This window comes from Belonocnema kinseyi, chromosome 2, assembly GCF_010883055.1.
Source record: "Belonocnema kinseyi isolate 2016_QV_RU_SX_M_011 chromosome 2, B_treatae_v1, whole genome shotgun sequence".
Lineage (NCBI taxonomy): Eukaryota > Metazoa > Arthropoda > Insecta > Hymenoptera > Cynipidae > Belonocnema > Belonocnema kinseyi.
In genome coordinates, this window is record NC_046658.1 from 152,530,115 (window position 1) to 152,545,947 (window position 15,833).

At 32.5% G+C, this 15,833-nt stretch overlaps 1 pseudogene; it reads right to left on the reverse strand.

The window, feature by feature from the left end:
• Window positions 1-15,442: 15,442 nt before the first annotated feature.
• On the reverse strand, window positions 15,443-15,584 carry LOC117168590 (annotated as a pseudogene).
• Between the last annotated feature and the right edge of the window lie 249 nt (window positions 15,585-15,833).

The following is a 15,833-nucleotide window of genomic DNA, read 5'->3' on the forward strand; positions in this document are numbered from 1 at the left end:
TCCAATGTTTTAAATTGCACAATTGCAATCTTTTTATTTTAATAAAGCTTTATATTCTCTTCGGAAATCAATGTATTTAAAACTGGCCATTTCTCTTTACTAAAGAAATTTTCAAAAGGAGTGGAATTTTAAAAAAACAACAATTTTTCAGTCCAGAAAATAAGAAAGGAAAACTAATTTTTAATTAAACAGACAAATTTTCGACAAAAGAGATAAATATTGAACCAAGATTATTTTCTTTACCAAAAAGCCGAATTTCCTTTAGAAATAGGAATTGCTGCAAATATTCCCGAAAAAATATATATGGCTGATAATATTTAGCTCTTTTTTTGAAGACCAACTTTTGTCTATTCATTTTTTTCATAGCTTGTGTGGTTTCTCCAAAAATCTAGTTTATTGATTTTCAATTTTATTTTCTATCAATGAAACAAAAACTGCACGTTCTATCAAAAAGAGATTCAGAACAGATTTGTAGAGTTTTTTTAATTACAAAATTTTATTATTTAGAATTTTTTAATTTCGAAAAGAAGTGTTCTCAAAAATTTTCAAAATGCGCTCACTTTTTCAATTGTTATCCAAAATGGGCGGCTTACAAAATTGACCTTTAGTTCTTTAAACTAAAAGAGGGTAACAAAGACTAACCTAATAGATTAATTTTTTTCAAAAGTTATCGTGCTCATTTGCGAATCACAAAAAATAAAATCGTTAAAGTTTAAGTTAAAAAATTAATTTGCAATAAAAAAACTGATTTTCAACCAAAGAAATAAATTTTGAACCAAACTTCGAATTTTTAAAGAAATTTTCAAACAATGAAATAATTTTCTTACTAAAAAGGTGAGTTGTTTACCAAGAAAATTAGTACTGAACCACGAAAGACAAAGTTTTAACAAAATATTAAGGTTTTCAAACAAATAGTTGATTTCTGAACTAAAGAAGATGAATGTTAACCGAACCATAAAATACTTAAGAGTTTAGTAAAAAAATATATTTTCAAAAAAAAAAAACTATTCTTCAATCTTTAATTTAATAGTTGGATTTCCAAACCAAAAGATGATTTTTCTAGAATAGAAAACAAATTTAAAAAAAATATGACTTTGTAAGAAAATAATTAAATTTTCACTACAGACGAATTTCCAGGCAAAAAGAAGAATTATCCATTAGAAAAGTTGAAATTCCAATCAAAGATATGAATTTTCACTTTCAACTAAATAGTTTAAATTTGAACTCCTTCTTTAATCTCTTCTCTTTTATCTTAAAAAATACATTCATTCTAATTATTCTTCTCTGTCTCTTCTTGATCTGGTAAAATGAAATATTTATAAATATAAAAATTAAGCAAGGGTAAAGAACAAAGCACTTGTTTCTTAAACAGCAACATTATTGTCATAAAAATTCTGAATTTTTTCGAAAAAAACCTAAATCCAAATCTTTAATAATTGTTTATCAGACAAAAGATTTGAAAAACTTTGGTTTTAGCAAAATGAGAATATTTCTTACTAAAATGGAATAAATGGCCAATTGTTAGTCGGAGCACGGAGAGAAAGCCGGAAGACAAAAACTATTCAAAAAACGGAAACCCTGAAAATGCTTTTTTTTAAATTGTTTTCAAAGTGAAATATTTTTCAAAAAACTATGAGTACTGCATGATTGGCCCTATTGGGAATCATTAGTCCTAAATTTTTTTCTAATTTCAGAATAAAAAAAGCGATCAGATTGTATGAATAGTTTTGAAGTTACAGGTATGGCGGTGTTAGCTTTATGTCTTATGAGTTCACAAACTGGTTTTTTTAAAATAAAAATTGCAGGGCTAACAATTTCAGACTTGCGGCCCTTAAATGCCCAAAATGAGAACATACTTATTTAATTTTTAAAAAATCGGTGCTAGCTGCAGAGAAGACAGTAACTGCCCGTTGAATATGTGCTTTTCTCTATAAAATTCTGAACTTTTTCCAAAGGTCTTCAGGGTCCAACGCCGTTGATCAAGAACAATTTGTCAACGGTTAAGAAATTAAATTTGAATTTATTGCTGAATGCAACCAATTTTTAATTAGTTCAAGAAAGTTATACTTTACTAACGCTGATTGCTGGAACTTGGTGAATCGCTGATGCCGGTTTGGTGAAATTGTTCTTGCATCTGCTCAATGTCCCTCCTAATCGCAGTCTGATCAGGTATTTGATTAGCCTGTCTTCCACCCTGCTGCTGGTTTGATATGCGATGTTGACGTGGCTGCGCATCGCTTGTATCTGTCAAATATAATATAGAGATTATTATTTAATATTGTTTTAAACTTAACCCAAAAATTTGCTATTGATAGAAAAAAAGAGAGGTCATATACAACCCCGAAGTCAGTTGACATTAAAAATGCAATTGCAAAGCATTTTCTATAAAGAGAAAAAATCGTAATATTATTTTGAATTATTCCAAATTTTTCCAAGATTTCCTAAAATCTTGCAAAATAATAAAATTGACCTTTTATTTTTCCGATTATTTTTTGACATACTTTCAAATATTTAAAACTTAAAATTAATCAATAAAAACTATAGCATTCTGAATCTTCTTAATAATGTTGAAGTAAAATTGTATCCTCTTAAAAATTTCAAAACTCCGAATCTTGAAGATCTCAGTGCAATGTGTTCAATTTTAGAAGATATTTGAAGATTTTTAAGGAAAATGCGAATAATTGATTGAGACCTGTGAATCATTTATGACATGTAAATAAAATATAGCTGTTGAAAAGTTTAAAAATAAAATTTTAAAGTTTTAATAGGATTTTAACACAATATTTTAAAGTACATTCAAAGATTTAAAAAATTGTTTTAAGCAATTTCCGTGGTTTGAAAAAACTGAAAAACTTTTTTTAAGATTACTGATGAAAATATTGAATAATTTTATACTTAAAAAATTCTTCTTTTAACAAAATGTGAAAAATTCAAATATAATTTTTTTTTTAATTTGAGAAACAATCCTATTAAGATGTATGATTACCGGAAATTTATCTTTTTGGGTTGAAAAATAACATTTTTAGTAGAAAATGTATCAATCTGTTTAAAAATCCAACTCGAAATTGTAAACATCTAATATTATCTAATATTTACCAACAGAATCAAAGGAAACGGCAAAAACAAGCAACAGCGTACCAGAGCAGATTAGCATCTTTTTGTATTGTTAATGACAGGATGTGAAAATTAATGACAGAAGGTGACACCGGTTTGGAGAGAAATAGAATTTTTTGGAAGATTTTTTCATATGTGTACCAATAGGCTCTCCATATTCCACGTAGCTAATTTTGATTCGCTGATTCCCTTTTTTTCATCTCCGGCCACTCTCCGGTTCACTGTCCAGAAACAAAGTCGTACATGTGTCATATTCATGGCGCCTAGTAATTACTATCTCACTTGACCTTCTAAATTCAAGCTTTGTCTGTCATAGCACAACGTGCGTCATTTGAAAAATGATATCAACATTTGCTCATAGTTTGAAGAAAGGAAACAGAAAAACAGATATTTATTGGTGCAAGCCAACCTTATCTGTTTCAGATTTTAATTATTCTACATATACGTATGTGTAAAGTATAGAATCATCTGTCATATAATAGTTGAATTTTCGGGCAAAAAGGATAATTTTTAACAGATCTCTTAAAATGGCCACAAAATAATTAAATTTCATGTGAATTTATGAAGATTATCAACAGAAGAAAAGAATTTTGATAAAATACATGAATTTATTATTTTCTTGTAAGTCTGGTTTATTCGAGACCTGCAGCACTGCAGCTAAAACCTTTTGTAATGTTTTACAAATTTTTAGAACCATCAATGAAACATAGGTCATACGTTATATAGGATTCATTAAAAATTAAGATATTTGTCGAAAGGAAAAACGACAAAGCATTCTTCTGCGAAGTCTTCAAGAGCGCTAAGGAGGAAGCTCTTAAAATGGAAATCGAGCTCAAAGTTCCCCACGTAAGTGACCGACAAAAGCATCGCCCCAAAATTTCAACCTCGGATAGTACACCTCTGGAAATTTTCCGGTGAGTTTTTGTAACTCAAATGCTTTATTTGACATTTTTGATAAATTTGAATAATTCATTGAAATTTCATGTTACATAGCTACAATCTACAACCCTTTTCTGAATTAGTCGTAAAGAGACTCAGCTAAAAAATGAGACCCTATTGTGGCATAGCCACTGCAAGAGTGACACATTCAAAGGTGCTCAGACAACTACGGATGCCCTGCACTTCATACAATCAGGACAGTGTCACTTATATTTTCCAAACTTTGTGACGCTCATTCACATATTTGCGACTATTCCCGTGACATCAGCGACAGCATATCTTACGAAACCTTGGATTGGTCTGCTGATGATTGTACTGAGTAAGTGTTGTATAACTAGTGAGGTATAATTTAACAGTGCGACTGGAAATAATTTATTTTGCGTTTTTTTCATATTATTATATTATCATCAGAACTTAAGTCAACCGTGATTCTGTGAGCTCAATTATACTAGATAAAGAAATAATCTCATTGTCAAAGATATCTAAATAAAAGTGATTAAACACGAAATTAATGAGCAAAGAAAAAAGTAAAAAAAAAAAAAAAACGAGACCCACCCAAAGCTGAATTCTAAATCCGCCACTAAGTCTCACACAGTTATCTGAGTGGTTTAAGATACTAGAAAGGGTGCCGTACCTATTAAAAAGTTTCTTAGCATTTTCAAAGAAGCGCACTTTGAAAAACTACTCTCAGATGATTTCCCAGGTTTAATACCGTTTTGCTAAACAAGGAAGATGCCTCGCATCAAATCGAGAAAAAGAATGCGCAGCAAAACAGTGATGCACGTAAGAAAATCCCTCAACAACAAAATTTTCCAGAATCGATCCTGCGCTTATACTTGATCATGCTTTTTCTAAATAAATTCTCTCAGAGAAATTCGAAAAGTACGCGACAGGAAACAATTCCAATGTAACAGTTATTACATCCTCTTATAAGAACGATTTTAATTCTGACCATTTATCTCTTCATCGACATATATTGTTTAACCAAATAGCATTAAAAGGTGGATATTAAGTCTTTGAAGGACGCTGTCGACTATTTAAGTGACAAGACTTGCTTAGACAATTTGATTCCAAAGTTTATGAGACTAACAAGAAACTTATTAACCACACCAGCAACTTCCTGTATTTCTGGAGGATCGTTCTCAGCATTGTGTCGATTAAAAATATATTTGCGGCCATCTATAAAACTACAATGTGTAAACTACCTTGATTTGTTGCGTGTGCATTCACACCAAGCTGAGGAGTTATAGCAAGAAACAGAGTCAAAATTATTAACAATTTCATTAGAAAAAATTATCCGCGAACAGGAACATTTTGTATTTTAAAATATAAAGAATAACGATTTACGCATCATTTTTGGTTAAAATCTAATGATACACTATAAAAATATTATTAGATTTAATGCGTTCGCGAAGATTTATTATCAGAAAAAATAGTTCGGGTTTCAATTGTGTACAAAAATTGACGATTTTTGCCGACGTTTCATGAACATTGCAGTTTACTTCTTCAGGGTAAACCTGATTGGAACCCAAATTATCTCTTCTTATATAAATATTTTATAATGTCCTTGTGAGTTTAGCAATTAAATAAATTACGCATATATTTAAAAAACTGCTATCTTAACCCCCCAGCCCCTATGCGTTCGAGACTCCACACCTAAGAAAAATTTGTTCCGTCCGCCCTGCAGGATTGCTTTTGTTGAAAGCAAAGGTATTCGAGGAAAAAGTGCAGCCCGGATGAGGGAGTTTTTATTCGCATAAATCGGAAGATATCCTCAACTCGAAAAAGATAAATTTTATTTCGAATTTAAAAGAGCTATCAAAAATTCTAAATTATATAAGGATGCTGACCAGACAGAATAACTTACCATTTTCTCAAAGCCTTACCAGAGAACTGGATTAATTATATTGAATCCTTGTTTAATAAAGTTTTGTATGAGAATCCGATTTCAGGTTGCTAATGAAATCTTTCACAGTTATGTTTTATAAAAAACAATACCATTACAATCCTAATAATTATCGTCCGATTGCTCTACTAAATATCTTATCAAAAATGTTCACAAAAATTATTTTTTCCATATTAAGGCTTTGGGAGGACTTAAGCAAAATAATAATAGAATGCCAGACCGGTTTCCGCAGCTTTAGTAAAAACTTACGATTTAGGCGTGAATTCAAAATTTATTCAAATAATGAAGAACTTATATGATCTGACAAACACACGTATAAAGTTAGATGAGAAATGTTTTGATAAAATACAGATAACGGAGGGTGCGTTACAGAAGAAAACCTCAAGTTTGAAATCTTTCGATTTGTTCACCTTTGATATAGACGAACTTTTTAGAGCGAAAGGTCTGAAAGGAGAAAGGAAACTCAAATCTGAGAATGTCATTATAATCATGTATGCTGCTGATGTAGTTATTTTTGCTGAAACGCCAAGTACTACATCTGAAAAATTGACAGCTGTTAGTGAATATTGCCTTCTTGATGTTTTTCGCGGGGAGCCATCCTAAACAAATATTATTTTTACTGAAGCTTTTCATGCTATCGTCCTGTCGGAACTAAAAACTACAGTGTTGGTTCAAGTAACGTTAAGTTAACGGAATGCGCATGAGTCTGTGGACAGTAAAAAAAGGATCAATTTTGTTGCAGAGAATTTTGCTCCAGCGATCATTTGACTCTCGAGATAATAATGATTTTCTATTCGAATCAATTTGATCTCATTTTCTGGTTTATATGTCCGACTAAACAAAATGGCCGCCAGTTATTGGCGCCGGTGTCATAACGACTTAACCTGAAAATGGCATGTAATTGCACGAAAGTGACAACTACACTTAACAGGTGATATTTTATAATATCAGATTTCGTTAGTTTTTTTAAGTTTAAGTAATTTCAAGTTCGAGGCATACCTCGAACCAGAACGGAGGCCGGAGCGTCTTTATTGACTGTTCCAAGAATTAGTTTTATCTTTTATAGTTTCTAAAATTTCATATTTTAACTATTATTTTTTCAAGCTTTATAGAACATTTACTCAATAAATACGTCTAAATATTATGATAAAATGCGTTTTCCTCTTTCTTTTTATCCATTATATGTTCCAAGACTCAACGTCTAAGAGAAATATCAGCCAAAAATATAGTTTTTGACATTTTCGTCAAAGTCCAAATTCAGACATAAGAGCAATTAACAAAAACCGTGCCATCCTAACCTCACATTTCTCGACGGATTTATACTTTATTTTAACATAGATAAAAATGGTGTCAGACGAAAGTTTAAAATTTTGGCGATCATTTCGGAATGCTTCCCGGTGTCCAAACTAATATTTAATAAGATTTATGGATTTTGCAGATACAAAAAAAAAAATTTGAAAGAATAGTAAAATTTCCGTGAGACACTCTGACCTGAGAAAAGAAGAAACAAATTCTATCGTAAAACTCCATTTATAAACTTATTTACATCTGATTTAAACTTTCATTTAAAAAATTGCTAAAGTAGCTACAAATACGAGAGGTTAAGACTTTGGCCGTCACTGAGAAATTTTCTCCAGTGTTGAAACTAATAATTTATAATACGATACTTTATCTCAAATAGTCAAATGTCCTATCTTAAACTCATTGAATTTCTGCAGTTTATACAGTGCAAATACTGCCAAAATAAATGTGGAACTCATGACGTTCTCGTGAAGCACATACGGAGGTAGTATCACTCGAATGTGATAAATTTTCGGATTTCCTGTGTTAGGCCTGTATGCCCAAAGACTTTTCATACTTTCGGATCCAGAAGTATGCATATTTACAGGAATCTTAAAGATTTGAACAAATGAAGATGTTTATAAAACTGAAGCGGATCTAAATTTGGATGATCGTACAAATAAAGGCTTATTAGCTTTCGAGGAGAAAATTGATAGAACTCGTAACTGCATCGAGTAGAGTGAACCCAGTGGGCACAAAATTTGGCGGCGTCTTTACTACATCGTTACGACATCTTTACGACAACTTTACGACATCCTATGTCCATGTCGTTTCGGTGTCTTTGCGATATCGTAAAGGCATTATCAGATCATACGACTTATTTACGTTATCGTAAATACACCGAAACGACATGGACATAGGATGTCGTAAGGTTGTCGTAAAGAGGTCGTGACGATGTCGTAAAAACGTCGCCAATCTTTGTGCCCACTGGGAAGCAGTGACTGCAACTTTGGCTCTGGAACCAAAGACTGTACATGTTTAGTCGCAGGGAACATAAGGGAATTCTCAGTGGCACAATTTGTTTTAAGTTTACGAGCGAAAAATATATCACAGACAGTGATTACGAAAGCCAAACTTACCCAGTGGGCACAAATTTTGGCGACGTCCTTACGACATCGTTACGACATATTTACGACAACCTTACGACATCATATGTGTAGGTCGCTAATGTGTCTTTGCGATATCGTAAATAAGTCGTATGGTCTGACGATTCCTTTACGATATCGCAAAGACACCGAAACGACATGGACATAGGATGTCGTAAAGTTGTCGTAAAGTTACTTTCTGAACGAAAATAGAATAGTTCTTTTTTAACATTTAGTCACGATATAGACTTAATTTAGGTGAACTTTAGAATTAATTCTAAATTCCGGTAGTGGCGTCATTTTAGCCCATAGCGTGGCTAACACCTATTTTCAGACTGGTTAACGGCTAACGTCCAGTCGATGCAGTGACCTAATTCAATACTAAAGTTCAGCTAGTGACTAGTCTTTAGTCCCTAATGGATCTAAATTCTAGTTCTATATCCAGCTACTTTGAAGACTTCTATTCAAGGCTTCTATGTAGTCAGTTCACCACCTGTTTTTTAAAAATAAAAATTGCAGAGCGAAAAATTTTAGACTTACGGCCTTTAAAAGCTCAAAATGAGACCATAATTATTAAATTTAAAAAAAGCGGTGCTGGCTGCAGAGGCGACAGTAACTGCCCGTTGCATCATTACTCCGAATTTCGGCGTCCCAATCAACACTGTTAACTGCATTTTCAATAATTAATTAACTCTTTTAATAAATTTTTTGGTACAAATTTAAAAGGGTATTTCAGGATCACCTTGAAAACATTTTTGTTTAGTAAAAAAAGCTACGCAATTAAACTTCCTATATGAATATGCACTTTTCTGGTTAAAATTCTAAACTTTTTACAAAGGTCTCCAGGGTCCAACGCGGTGCAGCAAGAACAATCTATTAACGGTTAAGAAATTAAATTTAGATTTTTTGCTAAATCCGAGCAATTTTCCGTTAGTTCGAGAAAGTTATACTATTCTAACGCTGATTGCTGGATCTTGGTGAATCGCTGACGCCGATTTGGCGGAATTTTTCTTGCATCTGCTCAGCATCACCCCCATCTGTATGCTATAAAATAGGGATTATTATATAAGAATATTTCAAACTTACCCCAAAATTTTTCTATTAGCGCAAAATAAAGAGAGGCCACAAGCAACCCTACAATTGCAAAGCATTCTCTATGCAGAAAAAAAATCGGAATTTTATTTTGATTTGTTTAAACTTTTTCCAAGATTTCTTAAAATCCTGCGAAACATTAAGATTGACTTATTATTTTCCTATTATTTTTTAACATACATTAAAATCTGTAAAATCAAAAATAAATCATTAAAAACTGCATCATTCTGAATCTTCTTAATAATGCTAAAGTAAAATTGTATTCTCTGAAAAATTTCAAAATTCCTTATCATGAAGATGTCAGGGCAATTTTTTTAATTTTAGAACATATTTAAAGTTTTTTAGGAAACATGCAAATCATTTAATAAGATATGTTAATCATTTTGAAACAAAATTTTGAAGTTTTATTAGGATTTTAACCCATGATTTAAAAATATTTTTGAGCACATTCAAAGATTTCAAAAATTGGTTTAAGCAATTTGCGTCATTAAAAAAAAAACTGAACAATTTTTTTTTTAATTTCTCATAAGAATATTCAATAATTTTATATTAAAAAATTCTTTTTTTAACAAAATTTAACAAATTCAAATATTTTTTATAATGTCGAGAAATAATTCTATTCAGCTGTATGATTAGCTGAAACTCATCTTTTTTATAAAAAACTAATCTTCTTGGTAGAAAATGTATCAGTCTGTTTAAAAATCCAACTTGAAATTATAAATATGATATTTTACTATCTCATATTTACTAACAGAATTAAGGGACACAGCCAAAACTAGCAACAGAGTGCCAGAGGCAATTTGCATCTTTTAATATTGTTGACGAAATATTTAACTCTAAGTTCTAAATTTCACGTAGCTAATTTTGATTCGCTGATTCCCCTTTTCTCACCTTCGGTCCACCACCCTCCAGAAACAAAGTTGTACACGTGTAGTATGCATGGCGCCTAGTCACTATCTCAGTCGACCTTCTAAATTCAAGCATTTTCTGTCATAGAACGAAGTGCGTAATTTGAAAAATTATATCAACATACCTTCATTGTTTAAAAATTTTACGATTATGCCCTTTTACTGTGCCAAATGTCTCGGGTTATGCCCTTCTTCATTTCTAAAATTTGGCGCTAATGCCCTTATGGGCATGTGCCTTTTTCCTGTTACAAATATCTCCGCTTAATTTCTTTTGATTTCCAGAATATTGGGCTCAGGTTCTTTTGCTGTGCCAAATATTGGCACTTTGTCCTTTTTTTTAAATCAAGAAAAATATATGAGATTATGAACGCCTTAGAAAACTTTGCAAATCCAATAAAAGAAAATATTTATTCACCAATCCTCTTTAAGAAGTAATAAAAATTTGGTAGATTATGTCCATTTTCGAAAATTTGGCTAAATTCCAATAAATGTACGTTCTACAGTGAGTGCAAATTGTCAGTGGGGTCATGAGACATGCTTGAGCCATTGTTCTTAGCTATTAGACGAGCATTGTACGTCCATGGGTTAAGATTGACCTAAGCCTACACAACGCGTACCTTAAGCTTTCCAACACTTTAGCTTTACTTACACTTTACCTAAAGTTCTATTTAATTGTAATATTTGCAGATGAGAGAATTAAAATTTTCGTTTTCTTAAAAATGAAAGCAATGGAAAACTATGTGTCATATAAGTAATTTTTTACTAATATTTTGTTAGAGCATCTTCGGCTTCAACCAACAAATTCTGATTACGTATCTTGTGCTTCGCACTCGAGTTAGTCCACAATGCGAAATTTTCAACATTATGTGACTATATTATATTAACTTACGTTACATTTTTTTCTGTACCTCGTCTTGAGATTTCTTATTCATATCTTGCACAATATCGACTATGTCTACTATTACAATTCATAGTATGCATTGGTATTAAAACAGGCGTATTTTTATTGTCTTTTTTATAAATAAAAAAAGTGCGCGCCCTATAAATTTTTTTCTTATAATTACAGATTTGATTGCAACTTGTGTCGTTTTTACACAAATTAAATTTGTTAATTTTTAATGTTATTTTTACGATTGAAACGAATTATATGATACACTAACGCTCCGCTCATAGGAAAATCGAGTCCATTGTCGAGATGCATATACTGTAACTTCATATTCTGGACTATTGTTTCTATTGCACACTTGAGGTATGACAGTTCTCCTTGACTTTAAGGAACGAACTATGTTCGTTATCGAATTTTTGACACTCACTGACAAGAACGTAATCTGTCTTTCCTCTTCTATACCGTGGACTGGTCAAACCACCATAAGAGAGGGAGAAGTATGCCAAACTAGAGAAGTACGGCCTCTTTCGTGTTAATAACGGAATGGACTACCAGGAGGTAGAAATAGAAAGGTTGAGAGAGAGAGAATCGGTTGTCTCTTTCTGGCCTATGGGCTCAGCATACAAGCTACCATGCCAAACTATGAACACACTCAAATGGCCTAAGGAAAGGGAACCTAAACACGATATGGACATTCCTCACAATGTTCAGAATCCCGGGAAATGTCAGGTGGCGCAACGATCAGGTGATTTCGTTATCAACCCATTTCTATAGTTCATCCTCTTTTTAATGGATTACGAGTGGTACTAGTCACGCTCCAATCACTGTACAGCCACTGTAAAAAAGAGTTTCACTCAAACCCACCGGGTTATTTTATTAACGAAATTTATTCCTTCTTTTTGCCACCAGAATTTTTCTTTCCACCTCTCAGCAAGATGGCAGCCGCCGATGATCCTGGAGATAATGATTGGTGGAGAACATCGAGCCGCGTGATGCGTCGTTCTATTTGACAGAACTGTAACGAACCATCAAGCGAACCTGCCTACTAGGCGCAGCGCGCTACACTTTCGTTCTGAACTCGATACTGAACAGCTGCCAAATTTCGTTATTCTAGCGGAGAGTTTTGGCGGCCGATTGTTGTAATGATTTAACATCTGAAACCGCAAAAACGCTCAGCCAGCTCTCTAAATGCTGTTCCGATGATTTCGTCGACCGAATTATAAAATCTTTTTTTTGAATGATAGTATGTTAGTGTTTCCGGATTTTAGATTTCTGGCGATCTTAGTCTGATCGACCCCTTAAGAGAGAGGTGAGAAATGAGAAGTTAGGCTTCTTGATTCTCACGACTCCACTTGTAGGTTAAATTCGCAAGAATTGGATTTTTATCTTTCATGTTTGTGGTTCTTTTCTAGTAAAGTCTACCTTTTTTACCGGAAATTACGGTTTTAAAAATTCTCTCGCGTCGCACGTCCTGGTCTGTGTTATTTTGTACATAATGATTTCTGGGATTTTTTGTGATTTAATTGCCTTTGGTTTTAGATGCCAAGCTTGGCCTGAAATAATTTTAGTTTATCGGGGCCATAGGTGTTAAAAGTCATTGTTAATTAATAATTGAAAATCAATATTTTTCGTTTTTTAAACCACTGCGTCATGTAGAGCATGCCCAAAACTAGTGGAAAAGAGTATTTTACAATAAATTTTTTGCCTTTTTCATAAAATTATTCAAGCTGAAACATAAGAGAGAAATTTCTTCGTTTTTGGACTTGATGGGTTAATGCGACAACAGTTTTAAATTAAAAAAAAAAAAACAGTTTACTCATTTTTCATTAAAAATTTATTTTTTAGTTTAAATTGAACTTCTATGTATGTATTTCGTTCACTTCTTTTTTTTTTGGTTAGAAATTCACTTGCTTGTTTTGTTGAAAGTTAACGTGGTGAACCACATAAGAAGGCTTATTTTTCTGTATTTTTTTAAAGAATTTTTTTCAAGAAAAAGAAATTATTGGGATTAATTTAAACTTTAAGGTCATTTTACTCATATTTTAAATTACTTCCTAGAATTTTTTTAAGCATTTTTCATCGAAAATTTTTGACTTATAAGCTGCTGTTCATAGAAGTCCGTCGTCACAGTCCATTTTTCGCGTGCAATGTGCAGGCCAAAAATTTCACTTGGAAGCAAAGTATAATTTTTGTTCCATTAGATACTGTTTATTATTAATCGCACTAAATGCTAGCTAAAAAGTATTAAAAATTACAAAATTGAGAGGTATTTGAACAAAATAAATACTGCACAAGCAGTACGCTGGAGCGCGCACCGTTTCCTACCCGTTTCATATAAAGGACTTGAAATGTCGCTTTGCTTGATAATACTTTTGAATAGTTATGTTAATACTTTGTGCAATTAAAAACCGAATTTTAGAGCTTTCGAATGCATTTTCCCACCTGGAAATCAAGCGTTTTGTTGAAAATTCGCTTTTTTGGTCTTAAATTAATCCTTTATATCGAAAGTCTACTATTTTTGGGTTTCGAATTGAATTATTCAGTTCATGCTAAAACAAATAGGGTTTTTTTTCACGATTTTAGATAAAATAAATTTTTAAGACATATGTTTAATCCAAATAGAAAGTGCGTTATAATTTTTTTTCTGTTGAGTCGTTTAACAGAAAAAAATTATTAAAAATTGAAGGCGGTAAAACACTTATTCAAATTGATGTCACGTGGGTGTCACGTGACTCAGAGGTTCTCATAATCATCTATCATGTGACGATGTGGCTTTGATGAAAACCATGAAAACTAATGAAACTCATGATAAAGAAGTTAGGCCACGGTCTGCTGCCAATTCTGACTACACTCTCAGGAATTCCCTCAAAACGATAAAGTTGGTCCTTTAATCGTCAAAGTAGAATACTTTGAAAGGAGATTCGTGTCACTCTTAAACGATAAAGTTTAATGCTTAAAGTATGCACTTTAATGGTTAAACGACTGCCTTTTTAAAGGGCGGTGATGCGATTCTACGCATGCGCGTAAATTATTTTTCTGTAAAAGTACGTTCCATTTTAATTATCAAACTGCACCTTCTACGCGTAAAGTAGAATCCCTTATTGTTGAAACAATTCGTGGTTAAACGACTCGCACTTTAACCGTTAAAGGATCTGTTTTCAAACTTAAATCTCAAACGATGGCACTTTTATAATATTTAGATTAAGAGTCAGTAGTACGTTGAAGGAAAGCATTAAGTAGAATTATTAACACATTTTAAAATCCTACATATTTAAAAATTGTATAGTAAACATGACTCCATTTAAGCACTTTTTCAATGAATGCTTTATACATACCATAAATATATGTGATGCGATCCGAGAAAAGGGAACTACTAGGCAAGAGTGAAGTTTTACAGGACGAGCGATTGAAGAAATCTCCGACGCTGCGCACGCATTGAAATATTCTTTTGCAATCATTCATTTCTTGTGAAATAATGCCCATAAAATACTTCTGTTTACACCAACTACAGCCCAGTCACATGGGCTGTAGTTAGTGAAAAATCCGACACCTTTGACGTAAAGGATGCCTGCAATCGACATCGTAATAGAAAATTCATATTTCAATATCAAATAAAAAATAATAAAAAATATGTAAAAAATATTTTATGGGCGTTCTAAAAATCAGAATTTTATATAGTATAAGATTCATTTACCCAGGAAACATGGTTACAGAACAGATTTGTAACTGTTCTAGAACACAAAAGAACATGCTCTAGAACAGGTTAGTGATAGGTTACGAACATGCGAGTAACTATATCTAACTACGTTAGAACAATTCTGTAAAAGTTCTAGAACGTTTTGACATACGATCTGTAACATTTCTATAACAACTATAGAACTCGGTTACCATTGTCATGTAACATTCCTGTAACAGATCTAGAATGCTATGGAAAATGATCTGTAGCATTCCTAGAACAATTCAAGAACTAAATTATAAATTTTGTATAAAAATCTGCAACAGATCTAGAACTTTGCTAAGCTGCATTGTGAAAAATCTAGGACAATTATATAACAGTAATATAACAATTCTAAAACTGCTATGTATCTAATATGGAACAGTTCTATGTATCCTCAAAGCATTATGATATCCCGGGGAATTCTATTTAACCCCATTTATGTCCTGGGTTATTCTAGACATAATCCGTCTGACTAACAAAAATTATACCTCCGAAATATTCGCAAGTTTCAGCTCTCGACCGTAGTGCAGTGGAAGGGCCTCGCCCTTAAGGAAGTGGCTTGTTGATCACGGTGGTCCCTACGTCGGGTAAGGATGCTTCATGCCGCCTCGGCTCCTCTCATAACCACTCGACCCTTCATTTTAACTGCGAGAAAGGCAAATCGTTGCGTTCCCTGGCGCACTACGGCTGAACCACGGCTCAAGGCGGCAAGATTCAAATCCTCAAATAATAAATTAAATCTTTTTGTATCTAAATCTTTTACCCATGAATCATGATTTATCATTTATACCACCATGAATGTTAGACGCATTAATATATGAACTTAATTATTAAAGCTAGGATA